The sequence below is a fragment of the Furipterus horrens genome, unplaced genomic scaffold (assembly GCF_987537825.1).
Source record: "Furipterus horrens unplaced genomic scaffold, mFurHor1.1.pri manual_scaffold_3, whole genome shotgun sequence".
Taxonomy (NCBI): Eukaryota; Metazoa; Chordata; class Mammalia; order Chiroptera; family Furipteridae; genus Furipterus; species Furipterus horrens.
This window is the reverse complement of record NW_028327173.1, coordinates 22,993,822-23,017,121: the sequence shown is the minus strand read 5'-3', so window position 1 is coordinate 23,017,121 and position 23,300 is coordinate 22,993,822. Positions and strand designations below refer to the sequence as shown.

General features: G+C 38.5%; 1 protein-coding gene across 4 annotated transcripts in view; it reads right to left on the bottom strand.

Moving 5' to 3' along the window:
• The window catches only part of ZMYM4 (zinc finger MYM-type containing 4), a 123,491-nt gene that overhangs the window by 75,946 nt on the left and 24,245 nt on the right, over window positions 1-23,300 (bottom strand). The gene's annotated exons all lie outside the window — the stretch shown is intronic.

Below are 23,300 nucleotides of genomic sequence, written 5' to 3'. Positions count from 1 at the left end.
CAGCAATTTCAGAGGCATCCCCTAAGGAAAGAACAATTGGGAGGTGAAATAATATAAGAAAATTTCCCTAAACTAAAAATATTAATATTTGAGATCAAATGGGCTCACCAAAGAGGAAATGGGAAAAAAAAGGATACATCCTGGTGAAATTTCAGAATTCCAAAATAAAACAAAAGAAGGAATAAAGAAAACTGCAGTGCAGATGATTCATAAAACACATTTAATGTAAGTGAATTCAACTATATAAACACTGAAAGGAAAGCAAAGTAAAGAAATAGTAAAGACCATTCTACCTACCAAACCATTCAAAGAGTTATGCTCCAGAAAGAAAGGAAATGGGAGATTAACTCTGCAAGGCCAATAATGAAAGCACTTGCTTGCACTGAGAGGGGTCCAAGTATTTAAAAATAATATACTTTTGTACAATATTGCTCCTAGACACTTTGCATGGTGTTCAACCAAAGAAACTACAATCTTACTCAACGTTTTAGGAGGGGAAATGGTATTGATGATATTACTAAGGGTGGTATGTCAATATAAGTGACTTAAAGAGATTTCCTTAGATAATTTGGACTATGGAACATTTCTTCTTGTGAGCTGATTATAAAACCTAACTCCTGACTAAGATAATACTATGTCCTATAAGAAACAAGAACCAGACTGATACCATACTTCTCTGCAAGCTGGAACACAAAAGATCAACGACTTCCATGTTCTAAAAGAAAAAAAATGATTTGGAATTTAAACCCTCAAATTGTATTATTAAAAATATTTAAGAAAACAAAAATGAAATACATAAAAATTATAATGACTACAACAAATAGGTGCAATGGTTATGACTCAGAAGAAATTAAAAAACCTAGATGAGAAGAATATCAGGCACTAATATATACTTCAGTAGACACTCTTTCAGGTGGCAAAAATTCCACAATTAAATTTCCTTTTAAAGTTTAAAACCAAATCCTGTTTTCCTACCCCACCCACCCTCTCTCTCAAACAGAAAACAAAATACAAAAGACTAAAATGTTGCCTCTTTATGCCAAATCATTTATATGCTTTTTTACAAATAGACACAATATCATCGAGCAAGTCTCTTTTGCTGACACTGGATACACATTTCAAAACCACAGGGACATGCCCTGGCTGGTGTGGCTCAGTGGATTGAGTGCCGGCCTGCGAACCAAAAGGTTGCCAGTTTGATTCCCAGTCAGGGCACATGCCTCGGTTGCAGGCCAGGTTCCCACTTGGGGGCCTGTGAGAGGAAATTGATCGCATCAATGTTTCTCTCCTTCTCTTTCTACCTTCCTTCCCCTCTCTCCAAAAATAAATAAATAAAATCTTTTTAAAAACTAGAATAAGCATTTTAAAAAAAACATAGGGACAAAATAGATTAGTGGCTGCTGACTGCTGGGGGTGGGAGAAAATGATTGCTAAGACACAAATAAATGGATATAGAAATTCTTTTTTTTTTTTAACTTAATGCATCTAGGAAATTTCTCATTATACAACTATCTAATTCACTCTTCATAGTGACTGCATCGTCTTTTATTGTATTGTATTATATTAATGGACACTTACTTCAAGCTTTTATTCAAATTATAGTTATCCTTGTACATATAAGTTGGTTTATATGTCAGTATATGTGTGTGAGCGTGTGTGATCATACATATATGATCAATCCCCAGAAGTGGAATCATGAAATTAAAGAGCATAGGCACTTAAATTTTTGGTAGATATTACCAAAATGCCCACCAAAAGTAATCCTCCAATATATATGTATGTACATATATCTCAATACAGGGAGTTCCTGCTGTTTCTCAAGAATTTCTATACCAATGTGGTATAAAGTTCTTTTTCCATCTTCCTCAATTTGATAAGCAAAAATGCTCATTGTTAAATTTCCATTTTGTTGTTTCATTCTTTAAATTTTGAATAAGAATCTTTCCACATAGTTATTAACCACCTGTGATTCTTAATTTCAATCAACTACCCCACTATGGAACTTTTTAGGTGACGTAAAGCAATGATTCTCAAACAATTATAATTAGAGATTTACACTTATCAAGAACCTTGCCCTCTACCTAGCACTGTTTTCAACTTTTAAACAGATTAAATTCTTTTTAGCCTTCCTAAAGTTTCATCAAGTAAGTACTGTTAACACCTCTACTTCATAAATGAAGAAATGAAGGTATTAAGAGGTTAAAGGGACACACACACACAGAGCTCTGAAAAAGGCTCCCCAGAAAAAAGTGCAAATTTATGACTCTCGAAAATCTGGCCTGTACTGCTTCGTTTCCTGCCTTCAAGTTCCCATTATATACCCATCCCAAAAGCAAACGTTCTAACTAATATGAATGACCTGTATGTAGTTCACCCAGTCTTGCAGGCTGTTTCATGCCTGTGGACCATTGTGCACAGAGCTCAAGCCTTTCCAGTCTTAATTCACTAGTAAACAACTACTCAGATTCTGTTACTGAGCTAGTTACGATGCCACCTCACACAACCTACACAGGCCCAACTTCCTAAACAAGGGAGATTTCACAACTATTTCTCAGCACTACTACAGCAGATGTGTCTATAATAGCCACTATAGAAATTTTATTCCGAAGTTGAGGGTGGTATAAGGCACTGATTTTCAACCTTTTTCATCTTATGGCACACATAAACTAATTACTAAAATTCTGTGGCACATCAAAAAATATTTTTTACTGATCTGACTAAAAAATAGGTATAACTGTGATTCATTGACACCAGACAGCTATTGTTGTTTGGCTGCTGTCATTTATTTGCCAAACTAAGAGGAAAGAGGTCAGTGCCCCTGAATAAATAGTCAGACATTGCATGTTTGAAAAAATTCTTGCAGCACACCCGTCAAATATCTTTAAGGAATCAAGTACCCAAACACATTTCTGAAGATGTACCATGAAATAGCCCATTCTGTTGGTAGATCTATCTCCTAACAAATAACTGGAATTATAAAAACAGACGTTTTAAAAAAATAAATAAAAACATGAAGTTTTAACTCCATTTTGGAGACTATCTAAAAAAGAAATTGGTAAAAAAAAATTTATACAAAAGCCATTAGTTACACAAAAATTAAAAATAATCTAGTTGCTCTCAACAGAACCCTAAGAAAATCAAAACTCTGTAAAGGATTAGAAATTCCATATTTCTCAAAGCAGAAGGCAGGTTAAGGTATATCCAAGTCTTGAGAATTTTCGTTTGCTCCTTATTGCTGCAAGCCTACCTAGTACCTACAACAATGCCCAACACATGACAGAAGTTCAATAAATATTTGCTAAATAGAAGAATTACTAAAATTAGTTAATAATTTAAAACTTGTCTATATTAAAAACTTAATCATCCTTGAGTGTACTTAAAATTTTCCAACAATCTCACCCTGGCTGGGCAGCTCAGTTGGACCGTCATCCAATACCTCAAAAAGGTTGCCGGTTTGATCCCCAGTCGGGGCACATACGAGAGGCAATGGATCGATGCTTCTCTCACATCGATGTTTCCCCGCCCCCCACCCCTTTCTGCTTCTCTCTAAAATCAATAAAAATATCCTTGGGTGAGGATTAAAATAATTTTTTGCAAGAATCTCAAAGATTAAGCAGAAGCTTCAAACAGTTTTAATGCCTGCAACAGACCACACCAAATTGAATATTCAATCCTCTTCCTCAATCCCACAACAGTAATGCTAATCTCTGCCTACTGCTCCTCCCATTCAAACATCCCCTACTCACACTTTCAAATTTATTCATACTAACGATCTTTGTAATCATTTTTATCAGGTTGGAAAATAAAATAAGTTGTTACAGAAAAAAAAATTATTTTATAAAGACAGCACTCACTTTGCACTGTAGTGCAGGGTGATAAAAATGACCTAGAAGCTGAAACTGACAGAGAAAAGCAATCTTAACAATCTAAGGGAAAAAACTGCAATTGTTCTGTGATCTTTAGATTTTTAACAAAACATTTTAAAACTCTTTTACTATCAGTTGTAAGTATATAAGAAAATAAAAATACTGTGTAATATTTTAAGTTTTATAATTAAAAACAAACTTTGAGAACCAAAGTGTTTTATTTCTTTGTAAAATACCTTAAGAGTGCACAGTGCTCGCCACCTTCTTTCCTCAGATAACTTATGATACAGAATTAAGTATCTCTTCCATGCCTTTGCAAACTGTCATAATTCTTTCAAAGTTTGGTTCAGCTTCCAACATTTTACCCTTTGGCCTTTGGATCTATTTCTACATTAGCATTAAAATTTTTGCCAGGAGTCAATTCCTCTAAAACATCTTCAGTCTTTTTGTCACAACCACTTTCCTCATTTATATTGACAAATTCACCTTTACTAGGTTCCTCAGACTTCTTATCTATAACTCTCCCCTTTGTAACTACTTCAGGATCCTATATCTTTCTATTAAAAATTATTGAATTTATTGAGGTGATATTTGATAAAATTATATAGATTTGTAGGTTGTTGTTTTTTTACTCTATATTTCTGCTCTGATATTATTCCTTTTATTCTACTCATTTTGGGCTTATGTTTGTTGGGGTTTTTTTCCTAGTTGTAATTAAGTGTAATTAAGTTGGATTATTTGTGGGGTTTTTGTTTCTTGAGACAGGAATAATGCTATGAATTTCCCTCTCAGGACTGCTTTCACTGTACCTCATAGATTTTGGGTTGTTGTGTTCTCATTTTCATTTGTTTCAAGACATCTTTTGAAAATATTATTCTTGATCTCACTGTTAACCTATTCATTGTTTAATGTTATTTAGCTTCCACATCTTTGTGTTTAATTTTTTTCTTGATTGATTTCTAGTTTCACACCATTAGAATCAGAGAAGATGCTTGATATGATTTCAATCTTATTCAATTTATTGAAACTTGTTTTGTATCCTAATATGTTGTTTATCCTAGATAATGTCCTATGTGCACTTAGGATGAAATGCTCTGAAGATGCCAATTAAATCATTCTGATCTAGTGTGGCCTTTAAAGTTGTTGTTTCCTTGTTGATTTTCTGTCTAGAAGATGCTCCTATGTAGGGTGCATAAATGCTTATAATGGTTATATCCTCTTGTTAGATTGAACCCTTTAGCATTATGTAATGTCCTCCTTTGTCTCGTGGTCTTTTTTTTTTTTTTTTTTTGCAGTCTACTTTGTCTGATACAAGTATTGCTATCCCAGCTTTTTTTTTTTTCTCATTTTCATGAAATATCTTTTCCCATCCCTTGACTTTTAATCTGTATCTTTCGTTCTGAAGTGTGTCTCTTAGACAGCATATATATGTGTCTTGTTTCCTTATACATTCTGCTACCCTAACTATTTTGATAGGGGATTTAAGACATTTGCATTTAAAGTGATTATTGATGGATACATATTTACTCACACTTCATTCTTTATAACTATGTAGCTGTTTTATTTTTTTCTTCTTCTTAAAGAATCTTTAACATTTCTTCTAATACTGGTTTGGTGGTATCAAACTCCTTCAGCTTTCACTTATCTGTGAAGTTCTTCATTTCTCCTTCAATTTTAAATGATAGCCTTACTGGAAAGAGTAGCCTGGACTGTAGGTTCTTGCTTTTCATCACTTGCAATATTTCATGCCAATCCCTTATGGCCTGAAATGTTTCTGTTGAGAAATCAGCTGACAGGCTTATGGGTGCTCCCTTGTAGGAAAGTAGCTGTTAGGATTCTCTCTCTGTATCCATAACCTTTGCCATTTTAATTATAAGGCGTCTTGGTTTAGGCCTATTTAGGTACATACTGTTTGGGACTCTCTGTGCTTCCTGAACTTATGTGTATTTTTTCTTTCACCAGGTTAGGGAAGTTTTCAGTCACTATTTCTTTAAGTAGGTTCTCAGTCCCTTGCTGCCTCTCTTCTTCTTGTACCCACTACGATAAGGATGTTGTTACGCTTCACTAAGTCCCAAAGGACCCTTAAAATGTCCTCATTTATTTATTTGCTGCTCTGATTAGATTTTTCTGCTACCTTGTCCTCCAAAACACTGATTTGATCCTCTCCTTCATTCAACCTGTTGATTCCTTCTACTGTAGTCTTCATTGCAGATAGTCTTCATTTCTGACTCATCCTTTTTATGGTTTCTATGTCCCTTTTCATGCTGTTGAGCATCCTTATAACCATTACTTTGAACTCCACATCTGATAAACTGCTTGCCTCCATTTCATTTAGCTTTTTCTGGAGAGTTCTCCAATTCCTTCATTTGAGACCTATTTATTTGTCTCCCCATTTCTGCTGCCTCTGTGTTTGTTTCTATGTATTATATAGATCTGCTAGGGCTCCCAGTCTTAACAGGGTGGTCCTACATAGTAGGCATCCTGTGAGACTCAGTGGTGCAGTCTCCTTGATCATCTGATCTGGGTGTTCCAGAAATGTCCCTTGTGTAGGTTATGTGGGTTCTCCTGTTGTAACTGAGTCTTCACTGCTATTGGCCCATTCACGTGTGAGGTCGACCCTCACGTTGACTGACTGTAAAAATCACAGTATACAAGCTGATGTGCAGGTGCTGACCTCACAAAGTGAAATTAGCCTCAGCAGGGTCTGGTGCATGCCAAGATTTCCCTTTGGACATGCAGCTTGTGAATACTGCTCTGATGTTGTCTGAAGCTGGTCACTGGGAGTGTTGGTTCTGGAGCCTCTTGGGAGTGATTATGGTGGAGGCCAACATCAAAGCCTGACTATGACAGGCCCTGGGCAACCTGTTTGAACTACAAAGCAATTCACAGTTTGTGGCTCTCTCTGCTGGGCCTGGGTATGCATGAGAAGGACCAAGCTAGGCCCACCAAGGCAGGCTTTTACCAGCACCAGTCCCAGAGGCAGGTCAGCAAAAGTCCCATGGTACCACAACATCCACCTCTGCCTGTCTCAACCTGTTGGCTGCCTGACAGGCTGTCACTAAAAAGCTTCTGGTGGTAATTGAGCTGCATAAGGTAGGTTCTTAGTGAATCACAAGGTAGGTAGGGGCAAGTGCTATTCACCAGAATGGTACAGGTTCAAATTCAGTTCCAGTGCTTGGTCTAAGGCCACTCAGCTAATGTCCCTGGGTATATCAAGTCTAGCTGCCACTGCCAGGTGCCCACAGACCTTTATGGTGGGGTGAGGTCTCAGGACATTGTCATGGTGAGGGGAGCAGAGTTTATCAGACCCAAAAAGATAAAGATTTGGCCCCGTGAAGGGAGGACTCTACAGTGGTTGAGCGTGCAATGGAAAACTGGCCCCCATCCTAGAGCCATACACAACTCAGTCTGTCCTAGATTCTGCCAGAAGCCCAAGCTCAACAGGACAGGACTGCCAGGGAGTCAGGAGGGTGGGGCTACTGGATCTCCATGAGGGAGAGGTCCCAGTCACAACTAAGTCTGTCCTGGATTCTGACTAGACCCTGGCAGAGCAGGGCCACCAGGAGTTAAGAGGGTGGGGCTAGAGGATTTCTCATGATGGAGAGGCAACAGTCAGGTTCACGAGGAAGTGGAGGGAATGACTCCCACCCGAAAGCCGCATCGCTCAGTCCTGACACCCCCCGTCTGCCCAGATCTCTATACCCCAGCCCAAAGAGCTGACTCATCAGCAGGGCACAAGCTCCACTGGGTGTGGCAACAGGGATTCCACAGGGTAGGTCTATTGCATTCCCCCAGGCTGATGCCATAGGAGAGGAGTGCTCGACTGAAGAAAATGACATCGGGGGTAAGGGAGAGTGACTCAGCTTGAGGGTCCTGGCAGTTAGACCCTCAGCTCTCTCCCCAAAGCCACAAACCCCAGTCTCTCCACATAAGACTCAATTACACTCCACCCTCCCTCCACCAGAACCCAGGGTGAATATCTGTGAACAAGATGTTGTGTGTTGGCCCTTCAAAAGGGCACCTATGTCTCTAGCTGACTTCCTTCTCTCCCTGTCAGACAGAATCCCAACTGATTTTTCTGAGCCAGATGTTATGTGGGCACCTCTTCCAGCTCTGGTGCTCTGGGATGGAAAGCCCAGCATGGGGCTGAGACTTTACACTCCTCAAGGAGAAACTCTACAGCTGAGATACCCCTCTGGAGCCTATCATGAGAGAGGGGCCAGCCCTTTTTGCTTCTCTACCCTTCCTACCAGTCTCAATGTGGCTTCTGTGAATACTTGGTTATAAGACTTCTATTCAACTACTCTTCAGTTGATTATTCACACTGACTGTTCTATATTTTAGCTGTAATTCCAGTTTAGTCCTGGCAGATGAGTATAACATCCACCTTGTCCACCGCCATCTTGGATCTGTCATGATTCTGTCTTTCATCACATAAGTTATGGATGGAATTGCCTTCCAAAACAGACCTAGCTAGCCTACATTAATTAGTTGATGATCATATAATTATTTGCTCAATTAATGTTTGGAATCCGGTGTAAGTTCACAGTAGCATCCCTATCTGCTCTAACAGCTTAATCCGTGGTGATTCTGAAAAAAAACTTTTCCGGTCTCCTTGAAAAAATTTTTTTTTCAATGCAGCAACTAAATTCAATGCTTTGCACAAATGCTAGCCAAACTGAGATCTATTCCTATTACAATTTAAACTAAATAATATTGAAAAGATTTTTCTTGTTTTTTATATTCATCTGACTTTTGTTTTGTTTTGTTTTTTTGTTCTATTACAGCTGTCCCTCATCTGACTTTTCAATACGGGTCAAACCATACCTTCATTTAGGCAAGCCCAGCTCTTGTCCTATCTTCATTTACCTGTGGCTATTTTCAAATCTGTGGCATTCAATTTTTCATATCTAGTTTTATCACTTTTCATTTCTTTGCTACACTTTCATCTTTGTAAGTCAATTCTCCCCTTCGATTACCCTGTTTTGAAAACTGCCACATGAATTTACCATTGGGAGAAAAGGAAGTTAACAAAACTACAGTTTTCTGTCTGTGCAAGAAATGCATAACAGACATATAGTGACCAATCTCCAACAGACTTAGAGAAGTAATTGGTCACTGATCATGTTAAATATCTGTTAATTACATGGTGACTTGTATACTGAAGAGCGAATATTGAAGTACACAGTACACAATCACAGTTAATATATCATGGTAAGTGACATCTGAATTTTGTTGTTTAGTGGACTGATGTGTTATTTAACTAAACTGTGATAACTGAAATTCAAGCATATTAGAAGCCTGCAAAGTGAGAACTGACTGTAAATAGAAAAACATTATGTGGAAAATATTTCCTGTCTAATATGTAATAGGTCTCAAGAAAAACTGTTAACACCAATACTGTTAGATTCTAGTCAATGTTCTGCTCCCAATTCACTCACAGACATGAAGGAAGAATCTTAACTCCTTGGGGGCTCAAATAAAATTAATAAAGTTGGCCTACAAAATTCTAAACCTCCTCTCCAAACTCTCAAACTTCAGGGCTCATGATTCACTTCAAGCTATACATAAACTAAGAATTCAAATTGGTTTAATCAAGACTGAAAACTTAAATAAAAAACTAAAAGAAAAAAAAAGACCAAAAACTTGATAAGGACATTATAAAAGCAGATCTCTTCATTACCTTTTTTTCCTAGCTAAATGGCTTTTAAAGATATTAACAACCCTTCCTTTAAATGGAATCAAATCCATCACCTTTTCACAATTTTATTCACTTCAAAATTTATGTGAAGTTACTTAAACAAAATAATTATTTCCACTGAAATTACTTTGACATGAACTAAAAATTAATAATCTTGATTTCTCCATCAAAACAAGAATGGCTATCCATCAGCTTACTGTAGGTATACTTAGTGTCTGTAATTCATATTTCATGTGCTGTCACACTATTTTATTAGTAATATTTTTTAAATGCTATGTAAAATAAAAAGCAAAGTTCTCACTAGGAACAGTTTAGATGAGTTGGATTGTACAAATCTGTAATTCTATAAAATGAAGCAACTTCATTAAGTTCAGAAGTACACCGAATAAAACCATTAGGAATGTATTATTAAAGACACACAGAAGTGTTAAATTTACATTATATACTACAATGGAAAAAAACTGCTCAAATAGCTACAAAAACCTAATAAACATAATAGAGTCAAAATTTATCACCAAGTGTAGTGTATATATGCTCAACCACTGCTGAGAAAATAGCTTCAAACAAAAATCAGATTCAACTGTGAAGCGACCAACCTAAAATGACTTCTTTTATTACTTTTCACAACAGCTGAAAAAAGAATTAAGCTAACCACACATAAAAATGAAAAAGAAGTCATCTTTGAATACATGGATAATGTTGCCCTTTCAATCTGAATGTGTAGAATGCTATATTTACCCTTAAATGTAAACTAAGAGAAAGAAGGAAAATACATGTTCCCATGATTCTTTAAATATGTTTGGGACTATTAAACTACACTTTTGTCGCCAAGTCTTCCATTCCAAAGTGATGTATAAATCTGGTTACTAGTTTGGAAAATCAGGAACATTTATAATAAATCCATAATGTTCCTTAAGAAAAATATTCTCATTTCTTCCTAAAATCTGTAGCAAATATAAACTGTAAATTATAAAACTTGTAACAAATTAGACTTCTTCCATTATTTAAGAGATGGAGAGAAAACTAGATATATAATCAGGGCCATGTATTCCCAGCCTTAAATGATTTCTGACTTTATCATATGGCTAATGGAAAGCCACTGAAGAATTCTGAAGTAGAGGAGTGAGATGATTCCATTAAAGATTTTAAAAGATCACCCTGGGAAAATGACCTTAGCGTCATCTTCTTAGAAATCCCCACACCATGAGAGCCAAGTGGAGGAAGAAGTAAATGCGCAAAAGAAGAAAGATGAAGCAACGATCCAAGTAAACTGCCTGCTTGTGTCCCCATGGAAGTCACAGGAGCAGAAATAAGGGAAGCCAGAGGCCAGCGACAGTGATGCAAATTGTTGGACTGCATTCCTGCTATCTAGAACTTCTCGGGGGATCTAGAACATACATTGCCATCTGACCATCACAACCACCTTTTGAGAGACCCACCCTGCTCCTAACAACAGCGGTCCCTTTTGGTCCTTTGCCCTTGACCTGTGCCATTCTGGTCTGGTTCTGTTCTCATTTGTGGCTTGGTCTACAAAACTCTAAGTAAACAAACTGATTGATATATTAAAAAGAAAGAAAAGAAACTAGATTAAAGAAGATCCCATGGGCTGAATATGGGATAATTTGGTCATCAAAATAAGTAATAGCAACAATGAATAATAATATACTGATTTAAGAATAAGTAAGGCCACACTGATACTAAAAAATAAGCGCACATAGAAGTAAAATATAAGACAAAGGCCTAAGACAGGGTGAGGGAAAGGAAGGAATTAAATAAAATACAGATTTGCCCAGAAGGTATCTAGCCATGTAATATGAAAAATAGAGACATTTATTTAAGAAGATACAAGATACAAGAAACATTGTACATAGGACAATGACAACTCAGTCCCCTTCAAAGTAAGCACCTGGGGACTCACACAGTTCACCCAAACGCCATTAACTGGCCCATCATATTCTCCTGAATCTCATGGATGGTCTGAAATCTCTTTCCTTTCAAAGGTGATTTTAGTTTTGGCAAAAGGGGTGAAAGGATTGAGAAGTGGAAACTGGTGGTTACAGAATGGTCACAGGAATGAGTACAACATAGGAAATAGAGTAGCCAAAGAACATATATGCATGACCCATGGACATGGACAATGGTGTAGGAATTCCCTGGGGAACTTGGGAGAATGAGTGAACGGGGACAAAGGAGGGAAAACTGCAACAACTGTAATAGCATAATCAATAATTTTTTTTTTTTTTTTTAAGAAATAAGTAGCACTAGCTGGTGTGGCTCAGTGGATTGAGTGCTGGCCTGAGATCCAAAAGGTCATTGGTTCAATTTCCAACAAGGGCACATGCCTGGGTTTTGGGCCAGGTCCCCAATTCGGGACACACGAAAGGCAACTGATTGAAGTGTTGTCTTTCGCACATCAACGTTCCTCTCCCTCTTTTTCTCCCTCCCTTCCTCAAATTCTTTGAAAAGAGTTAAGTAGAGAATATATTCACTGACCTCAGCAGTATTAAACTAAACATAAGTAACAAATAAAAACACCAAAATCTGTACATTAAGCATGCTTCTGAACAAACCATATATAAAATTTCTCTAAATCACAGATCCCTGGCCAGGAACTCAGTTGGTTAAGAGTGTTATCTTGATATGCCTAGGTTGCAAGTTTGATCCCTCGTCAGGGCACATACAAGAATCAACCAGCCCTGGTTGCTGTGGCTCAGTGGATTAAGCGTCGGCCTGTGAGCCACATGTCGCCGGTTTGATTCCCAGTCAGGGCACATGACTAGGTTGCACGTCAGGTCCCCAGTTGGGGGTGCAAATGAGAAGCAACCACACAGTGATGTTTCTCTCCCTCTCTTTTTCCTGTCCCCTCTCTCTAAAAATAAAATAAACAAATTATTTTTTTAAAAAAAGAATCAACCAATGAATACATAAGTGAACAAATCGATGTTTCTCTCTCCCTTCCTCTCTCTCTAAAATCAATTTTTTTTAAAGTTTTAAAAAATCACAAAGAAAATATTTTGAATTAAACGATAATGAAAACAAAAATTACCAAGAGTTCTGGGATACATTAAAAACAGTAATTAGAGATGTTTATAGCTTTACAACACTTGTATTTTCAAAAGGTTATCAAATCAAGAAGCGAGGGAAAGAGCACAGCAATCCCAAAAGAAGTAAGAGAAAATAATAAAGATATTTTAAAAATCAATTAAACAAAAAATGGAAAACAAAAGTTCAGCAAAATCAAAAGTTAATTCTTTCAAAATGTCAATATAATTAAAAAGCCTCTAGCTAGACTGATTAAAGAAAAAAATAAAGTCATAAACTGGCAATATCAGGAATCAAAGAAGGGATGCAAGTACAAATCTACAGGCATTAAAAGGATAAGAGAATATTATAAATAATTCGGACATTAAATTCAACTACCTAAGGTTAAATGAAGAATGCTTAGAAGACATAAAACACACCAAAAATAAAACAAAAAATTAAAATTCTTTATCTATCTTAAAACTCAATTAACTGACCTATCACAAAAAAAATTCCAAGTCTAGATGGGTTTACAGTAGTCCCTCGCTATATCACAGTACACTTATTGTGGCCTCACTGTATCGTGGGATTTTTAAAAATATTATATTTAAATATTTATCGTGGATTTTTTGCGGTACTGTATATGTATGTTGTTAAAGTTACATAGGTTTAAGAGTGTAGAATGTAAGGTTCTTACTTCGCACGGGGGTCTGGAACATAATATTCGCGATAAGTGAGGGAATACTGTACTGGCAAAACTATCCAACACTTTAGAAAGAAATATTTACAAACTCAATTTATAAGGCCAGCATTACCCTGGCAACAAAACCAGAGACAATAAAATAAAACAAAATTTCTAATCAATATTGCAGATGACCATATCTACTGAAAATTCTTATCAAACATTATAAACTTAATACAGGAACATTTGAAAAGTATTACCCATCATAATCATATGGGACTTACTACAGGAATTGATTTAACATTCAAAAAACAAATAAACAGACTGAAAAAGAAGAAACTGTACAATCTTCGCAATACATGCAGTAAAAAAGCATTTGATAAAATGTAACTCAATTATGTTAAAAATAATAAACTCTCAGCAAGCTAATAATAAAAGCGACTATGTAAACCTAAACCTGAGAAATGGAACCTATGAAAATTCTACAACTACCAAAAGCACCCGAAATGGAAAGGAAGAAGTAAAATTTTCTGTTTGCAGAGGATATAATCTTAAATGTGAAAAATGCTAGATTCCACCAAAAAAAAAAAGTTAGAATAAATAAATACAGCAAAGTAGCAGGATACAATGTCAACATAGAAAAATCAGTAATCGGTTGCATTTCTATACACTAGCAATGAACAATCTGAAAAGGAAATTACAAAAAAAATTGCACTTACAAGAGCATCAAAAAGAATAAATACCTAGATACTACTTTAACCAAGGAGGTGAAATACTTGTACAATGAAAACTATAAAACATTTCTGAAAGAAACTGAAGACATAAGTAAATGGAAAATATCCCACATTAATGAACTGGAAGACAATACTGTTAGGATGCCAATTCTACCCAAAGCAATCTACAAATTCAATGCAATCCCTATCAAAATTTGCAGAACTAGAATAACCTATCCTAAAATTCATACAGAATCTCAAGGGACCCTGAATAACCAAACAGGCCTGAAAAAGGATGAAGCTGGAAGGATTCTGACTTCATTTTTTTTTACTGATTTGAGAGAGAGACAGGTGGATAGAGAAACGCTAATTTGTGGTTCTACTTATTTATGCATTCATTGGTTCTTTCTTGCATGTGCCCTGATCATGGATTGAACCCACGACCTTGGCATACTAGGACAACGCTCTAACCAACTGAACAAGCTGGCCAGGGCCAGACTTCTTTATTTTAAAACTTATTAAAAAGGTACAGTAATCAAAAAAGTGCAATACAGGCATTAGGACAGACATACAAACCACTGGAAGAGAAAGTTCATAAAGAAACCTATACATGTATGGTCCAATGATTTTGACAAGGGTGTGCCAAGACCATTCAACAGGGAAAGGACAATCTTTTCAACAAATGATGTTGAAAAAACTGGATATCCACTTGCAAAGGAACAGCACTGGACCCTTATCTCACACCATACAGAAAAATTAACTTAAAAAGAATTAAAGACCTAAAACTATAAAACTCTTAGAAATAAACAAGGTAAAAACTTCATGACAATAGGATTTGGCAATGACTTAATGAATATGACAGCATGCACAGGCAACAAAAAACAGACAAGTTAGCTCTGGCAGGTGGCTCAGCTGGAGCACTGTCCCATGCACCAGAGGTTGTGGATTCGCTCTCAGCCTTCTCTCCCTCTCTCTATAGGAATCAATGAACACATCCTGAGGTGGGGATTTTTAAAAATATTTTTTAATAGACAAGTTAGACTTTATTAAAATGTTGTGCATTGCCCTGACAGGTGTGACTTGGTTGGGTATCATCCACCAAAGAGGTCACCAATTCGATTCCTGGTCAGGGCACATGCCTGGGTTGCGGGGCCTGGTCCTGGGTTGGAGTAGGTGTGAGAGGCAACCAACAGATGTTTCTTACACCTCAATGTCGCTCTCTTTCCCTTCCCCTCGCTCTAAAGATAATAAAATCTTTTTTAAAAAATTTGTGCATCAGAAAACAGTATCATCAGAATAAAAAGGCAACTCACAGAATGGGTTAAAATATTTACAAACCTACATCTGATAAGGGATTAATATCCAGAATATATACAGAACTCCTAAAACTCAACAATAAAAAAGCAATCACCGCAATTCAAAAACGGGGAAAGGACTTGAACAGACATTTCTCCAAAGATATACAAATGGCCAATAAGCACATGAAAAGATGCTCAATATCACTAATTATTCAGGAAACACAAATTAAAATGACAACAGAATACTACTTCATACTCAGTAGGATGGCTAATATCCAAAAAACAGAAAGGCTGTGGAGAAATTTTAAAACTCTTAGGCACCGGTGGTGGGAATGTAAAATAGAGCTGCTGTGGAAACAATATGGCGGTTCCTCAAAAAAATTAAAAATAGAATTACCATTTGATCCAGTAATTCCACTTCTGAGTATATATTCAAAATAACTGAAAACAGAGTCTTGAAGAGATACCTGCACGCCAGTGTTCATAGCAACATTTTTACAATGGCTAGAACAGGAAAGCAACCCAAGGATGCACTGACAGATGAGTAAATAAGCAAAATGTGGTATACACACACAATGGAATATTACCCAGCCTTTAACAGGAAAGGAATTTTGACACATGGTACAATATGGATAAAACTTGAGGACATTATACTAACAGAAATAGAGAAAGTAGAATGGTAGTTGCCAAAGACTGGGAATAGGGAGGAATGGGGAATTTTTATTTAATGGGTATAGTTTCAGTTTTACAAGACGACAAGAGAGCTATGCAGATGAATGGTGGTGATGGGTCCACAACATTATGAACGTATTTAATACCACTGAACTGTACACTTAAAAATGGGTACGATGATAAATTTTATGTGTATATTACTGTTATTCTCTTTTTTTGTAACAAAATTAAGTTTTTTTCAGATTACAAAAGCTGGAAGAATTCTGCAACAGCAGCACACCAGCAGGACAGGAAGTACTAAAGGTAAGTCCTTCAGGAGAAAGTAAAATTAGACACCACACGAGAAATCAGGGTTTACCCAAAGGAATGACAAGTACTAGAAATCTAAACATCTGAGTACCAGTTATAAATGCGTTGCCTCTCAACTCCAAATCAGCTCTTCCCTGACTTGCTTTCTGATAATGGAGCTGGCACCTATAAACATTTCTCTTTTGCCAGCTGGCACAGTGTTAACAACCTTTATCAGCAGATGGCACTAAAGGAGTACTACAGAAGGAAGGGGGTTTTCTTCTCATTAAACTGTGCTCTCAAGTGCTTGCTCCAGTGAAGGCTAGTGGCATGCAAGACAGCCAATGACTCTCTCACCAGGCACCAACTTCCCACAAGTCTCCAATGACACACACACATCCCTATGACTGGTTTCCTAGAAAGTTTTGCCAGCACCCCAGAGGGCAGGAGTCTTCCCAGAGAATTATGCCAGTGCCCAGGCTGTCTGCTTAGCCAGGTTCAGCAAGGGGCTTCCTAATGACTTTTGTCAGCACCCCAGAAGGGAGGTTTTCCACTTGCCAACAAAAATCTGCAGCACTTCAAACTTGTCCAGCACCCAGTGGGATACACTTTCCCCAACAAGATCTGAATCTCAGCCTTCAAGCTGAGAGATGGGGCATCTTTCATATTTGTTCCATCCCTGCTACTCTGCCTCAGCCCTAGAGTTAGTGCATATTCCTTCCACTGGCTATTCTATATACTTTCAAGTTCTCTTTCCCCTTAGGGTTAATTCTCTGTAACTGGTTAATAATTTTTTATATTAAACTTTCTCTATTCAAATCATTCAAATCACTGTGAGGTTTCTGACCTATGACTAATAAAGGACTGGTACTGGCAGTGATCACAATAGATATACCCACAAAGACAGGATTTGAAGATTGGCTTGGTTGTATCCTTGGGCTTAAGCATAGGCCTCAAGCAAGAAATAGGATGCTAACAATCCCTGGCATGCAGTGGCATCAGAGTTAATCAAGCTATCACCTGTAGCTGATTGTGATGAAGTGCCAAGTGAAGCAAGTGCCCTGGGAACCCAAATGGCTGGAGCACTTGACCGTTAAAGCAGTAATGATGACTACAAGATCTCTTATGTGAGATGGATTCTCCAAGTGCTCTTGAGCAGTTACAGAAAAAAAATAAGATCTGGTCCATTAACTCCCAAATTAAATCGCAGTCTGAGAAACAGAGCACTTTCATGACAGTATTTAAAATAATGTTCACCCTGGCCAGGTGGCGCAGTTGGTTGGAGCATCATCCCATGGTTGCAGGTTCCATTCCCGGTCAAGACAAATACCCAGGTTCCAAGTTCAATACCCAGTCATGTTGCATAAAAGAGTCAACTGATAAATGTTTCTCTCTCACATCAGTGTTTCTCTTCCTCTTTCTCTTCTTTCTCTCTCCTCCTCCCTCTCTCTCTAAAATCAATAAACATAACCTCAGGTGAGGACTTTAAAAAATTCTTAATTCTTATAACCTAACCACAGATGGCTATTACAAAATTTAATTGGATAAATAGCTGAATTACATCATTAGATGAATTCATAGTCTCACCAAGTTTCTCATAAGAGAGTAAGAGCAATAACTGGAGAAAAAAAATGGGCTCAAACTTAGAATGGGAATATCTGGTTTAACCAGAATGAAAGGGACAAGTGCAAACCTCCAATGGAAGTTAACTTACCCTTTTGTCTAAAGAGAGTAGCCTTCCTTTGCTTGAAAATCCTGTGATATCCTTATGTGCAGCAAATGACTTGCAGGAGGATATTCATTCTCCTCAAGATTAACCACAACCAAACCTGTTGCCACTAGACCCTTAAGTAAGTTCAAATTATGGCATGTTATAGAGGGATAGGTACAAATATGACTCAAGAGAAAATACTTTACAAACTAAAAAATGCCAGGATTTTGCTAATACATACATAAAAACCCCGGGGGATATGTGTACAATTAGATGCTAAGGGTATTAAAACAAGAAGGTTACAATTCATTGATATAGGTGAGCTTAGTACAGATTCTGAATTTAATGTTTTAGCTCATGCAGCTGAAAAAAACCTCTTAATGGCTCACTTGCTGATTGAAACTTACCGTCAACAATAGCTGATAATCATTAGGGAAATACAAATCAAAGCTACATGAACAGGCCTGGCCGGTGTGGCTCAGCTGGTTGGAGCATCATCCTGTACACCGAAAGGTCACAGGTTCAATTACTAGTCGGGCACATGCCTGGGTTACAGGTTCAGTCCCTGGTCTGGGTGTATGCGAGGCAACGAATTCATGTTTCTCTCTCATAATGGTGCTTCTCTCCCTCTCTCTCTCCTACCCTTCCCCTCTCTAAAATCAATAAGCATGTCCTTGGGTAAGGATTAAAAATAACAAAACACACAAACAATGAACATTTACTAAGGTTTGATAAAACTGAGCCACTAGAGTTTCACTGGCATTCCAAAGGCTTAGGGAGACAGGAATATTGCAGTGGACTTATCCTTCGCAACCTGCATACCAACTACTTTCCCTAAGAAAACCCAGGAGACACTGTATTAGTCCAGGGAGCTCTGCATATCTGAAAAGCCGTGTGGCTGCTCTCTTCTGTACATCAGTTATGACGATAGGGAATGTTATCACTAAGGTGGGCTCTCTGATTTCACGGAGGATAATGGGATCCCAAAGTAGCAGAGGCCAAGTGGCAGCACTTAACCCCAAAGACAAAAGACAAAGGCAGCAGGGACGTACAGGTAATCAGAATGCTTTGGCCCACAGGGATCTTCAGCAGTGGCTAACTGATCATGTTCCTGGGACCGAAACAGATAGGAAGTTTAATCTGTGTAACACGAAAATGCCTAAATCTGGTGGCCAAAAACCAACTTGAGTCATCACAGTGGAAGTCGCATACATTTACCCAGTTTCCAGACCTAGTCAAATCGCAAACCCCTAGCCTTTTGATGGAGGAGAATGGGTCATCCCGAAGGACTCCACACCACTACCACAAAAGTACACACCATATATCTTCCTCTCAGCCTTCCCCAAACGGACAGACACGTCATTTAGAAGAGCAGTGCTTTTCAATGAGGGCCAACTTTGCTCCCCAAATCTAGAAAATTTTGCAATGTTAGGAGGCATTTTTGGTTACGTTGTCGGGGAGTTCCACTGACATCTAGTGAACAGAGGCCAGGACAGAGGTCAACATGTAAAAACAGACAAAACAAAGTATTATCTTGACTTAAATGCCCCCATAGGATCTAGTTATCTCCCTGACCTCCTCTCCTATGACTCACCACCTTCTTGCTCGTTCACCTTCAGCTACCAGATCTTTGCTGTTCATAAAACATGCAGAGCATTCTGCTGCCTCACAACCCTTGTTCCCTCTGCCTTAATGTTCTTCCTCTTAAGATGGTGACATGGAGACTTCCGGCCAAAATGGAGGCATAGACCGACAAGCTCCATCTCCCTCCACAACTAAGAAGGACTATAACTACCGCAATTTCAAAAATAACCAGAAGTTCCAGAAAATAAAGCTACATGGAAGTCCAACATATGAAGTCATAAACATGTGGTGCTCGTCCAGATGAGAAGGAGGGGCAAACCCGCGGCTGAAAGATCGAGCTGTACTGGAGGCGAACAGCGGGACCCGGTAAGCAGACACCCGTATTTGGGGGGAGGAGAGAAGCGCCTGGGAACCAGCACAGGCTGCAGACCAGACCCGTCAGCTTGCGATTTCAACGCCAGGGAAGGCAGACCCCCATTGTCTCGGACTGTGAGGCCCGGAGGGCATGGGGACAGAGGAGGAGGCTACTGGTCTCTCAGCAGAGAGTAACAGCAGGAATCCATCTTGGACCGCCGCCCCCAAGCAAAGCGCCACAGTGCGGTGAGAAAGGTCGCCAGGTTGTGACGAGCACACGGGGCTCCGCCCAATATAGCGTAGGAGGTGTGACAGCGCCCCGCCCAAGAAGTAGAGATAAACAAAACGGTCAGAATGGCAGAATTAATGATTGAAATACCAATCACGCAGCTAACAAAAAAACAAATAAAGGACTCGACCAATGAACAAATAAAGAATCTTTCTGAGGCTCAGTTCAGAGCTATAGTCATAAGGCAGCTTACAGACCTAACAGCGGGGCTGAATCAAGACAGGGAAGGAATGAAGGCTAGTCCTGCTGAAATGAACAAAAATATATACAAGACAAGCGGTGAGGAAGGGAAAGCCAGGGATCAAATCAACAAATCGAAACATAGGGAGGGAACAAACAGTCAACCAGTGCAGAAACAGGAAACAAAAAGTGAGGGATATGAGGAGAGGCTCAGAAACCTCTGGGACAGCTATAATCGAATTATAGGATTTCCAGAGGGTGAAGAAGAAGAACTAGAAATAGAAAAATTATGTGAAAAAATAATGAAACAGAACTTCCCTAACTTGGGGAAGGAAATGAACTTACAGGTCCAGGAAGCACAGAGAGTTCCAGATAAACTGGACCCAGAGAGAACCACACCAAGACACATTATAATCAAATGTCTAAAATTAAAGATAAAGAGAGAATCTTAAAAGCAGCAAGAGAGAAGAAGAGAATTACATACAAAGGAGTCCCAATAAGACTCTCAGCTGATTTCTCAAAAGAAACTCTGCAGGCAAGAAGGGACTGGCAAGAAATATTCAAAGTAATGAAAAGCAAAAACCTACAGCCACGATTACTCTATCCAGCGAAGCTGTCGTTCAGGATAGAATGGCAGAGAAAGCGCTTCCAGGACAAAGTAAAACTGAAGGAGTTTGTTAGATCCAAACCACTGTTATATGAGATGTTAAAGGAACTTGTTTAGAAGGAGGATCAAAACTATGAACATTAAAATGAAAACTGTATCACAACAACCAACAGCAGAAGCTAGGGAATTGAAACAAAGGCAGACTAAGTCGGCAATGAGAGTGGGAAAAGAATTATAGGTACGGGGAACATATTGTGGGGAGGTCAAAGGGGAGGGGGGAGGGAGGAAAGGGAGGGAGATGGTACTGGAATTAAGGAGCACAGTAGCAGGTAGTGGAGTAGACAGGAAAATGCTGAGAAGAACTACATGCACAACCAATGGGCATGGACTAAGGGTGGGCAACTGGAGTGGGGGTGTCACTGGGTGGAGGGGAACAAAGGGAAAAGAAATTGGGACAACTGTAACAGCATAATCAATAAAATTTTTTAAAAAAAGAAGATAGTGACATGTCTCACTTTATTATCTCCTTCAGATTTTGCTTAAATGTTATTATTTAAAATTGCATGTCCTTTCAAACACAGCATATTATAAGTTCTTTTTCTGGTTTCTCTATAGAAAAGTTCCATTTTAGGACTTCCAGCCAAGATGGAGGTGTAGGTAGACACGATGTGCCTCCCTCCACAACTAAGAAGGACTACAACTACCTCAAAACTAGAGACAACCAGAAGTTCCAGAAAATTGAGGTGCATGAAAGTCCAACAAAGATATAAAGAAGAAATACTCATTCAGACAGCTAGGAGGGGTGGAGCTGAGGTGAAGACAAAGCGGTGTGGCACCAGCGGCAGCAGAGGCAGTGGCTGTGGCTGGCCAGCAGAAAACACAATCACACATTAAAGTAGGGAGGGAGGGACACCTGGGGAGTGCTCCCAGTCCCAGACAAGAACACACAGCTCATGGTTCCAACGGTCAGGAAAATAAAGCCCCACTGCTTCTGACTGTGAAAACCAGTGGAGGTTGGGGAAGAGGAAGAAACTGCTGGTCTCTCAGCAGAGTCCACTTCTTTAGAGGTCCCCATGGTCCTAGAATGTCTGCAGACCCACCCATTCTGTGAACCACAGCAACAGCTAGAGGGGCACCAGTCCCATACAGGAAGTGGGCGGAGTGCCTAGAAAAGGAGGCATTGATCCCTCTTGACCCTGCCCCCATATACAGCGCCACAATGTGGTGAAACGAGTCACCCTGTACTGACAAATACCTAAGCCTCCGCCCCTTACAACATAACAGGTGTGACAGCTCTACCTAAGAAACAGAGGTAAACACAGGAGGCTGTCAAGTTGAGGAGACAGAGAAGTATGGCCCAAAACAGGGAGCAGATCAAGGTTCCAGCGGGAGAACTAAGCGATGAGGTGATAGCCAACCTAACAGATACAGAGTTCAAAACACTGGTGATAAAGGTGCTCACAGGCTTGACAGATATGTTTAAGTACAGCAAACACAGAAAGGAGGGAGTGAAGGCTATGCTGTGAAACGAAGGAAAATCCACATAAAACCAATGGTGAAGGGAAGGAAATAGAGGTTCAAATCAATGATTTGGAACATAAGGAAGAAATAAACAGTCAACCAGTACAAAATGAAGAAACAAGAATTGAAAAAGTAAGGAGAGGCTTAGGAACCTCTGGGAAAACTTTAAATGGTCCAACATCCAAATCATAGGGGTGCCAGAAGAAAAAGAGGAAGAGCAGGAAATTGAAAACTTATGTGAAAAAATAATGAAGGAAAACTTCCTAAATTTGGCGAAGGAAATAGACATACAAGTCCAGGAAGCACAGAGAGTCCCAAACAAGCCAGACCCAAAGAGGACCACACCAAGACACATCACAATTAAAATGCCAAAGGTTAAAGATAAAGAGAGAATCTTAAAAGCAGCAAGAGAAAAGAAGTTACCTACAAAAGGGTTCCTATAAGACTATCAGCTGATTTCTCAAAAGAAACTTTACAGGCAAAAAGGGACTGGCAAGAAGTATTCAATGTGATGAAAAGCAAGAACCTACAACCGAGAATACTCTATCCAGCAAAGCTATCATTTAGAATGGAAGGAGAGATGAAATGCTTCCCAGACAAGACAAAGCTAAAGTAGTTCATCATCACCAAGCCATTATTATATGAAATGTTAAAGGAACTTATTTAAGAAAAAGAGGATCAAAACTACGAACATTAAAATGACAACAAACTGACAACTATCAACAATAGAATCTAAAAAAATTAAAACAAACTAAGCAAAAAACCAGAATAGGAACAAAATCATAGGTATGGGGATCATTGGTAGGGTTATCA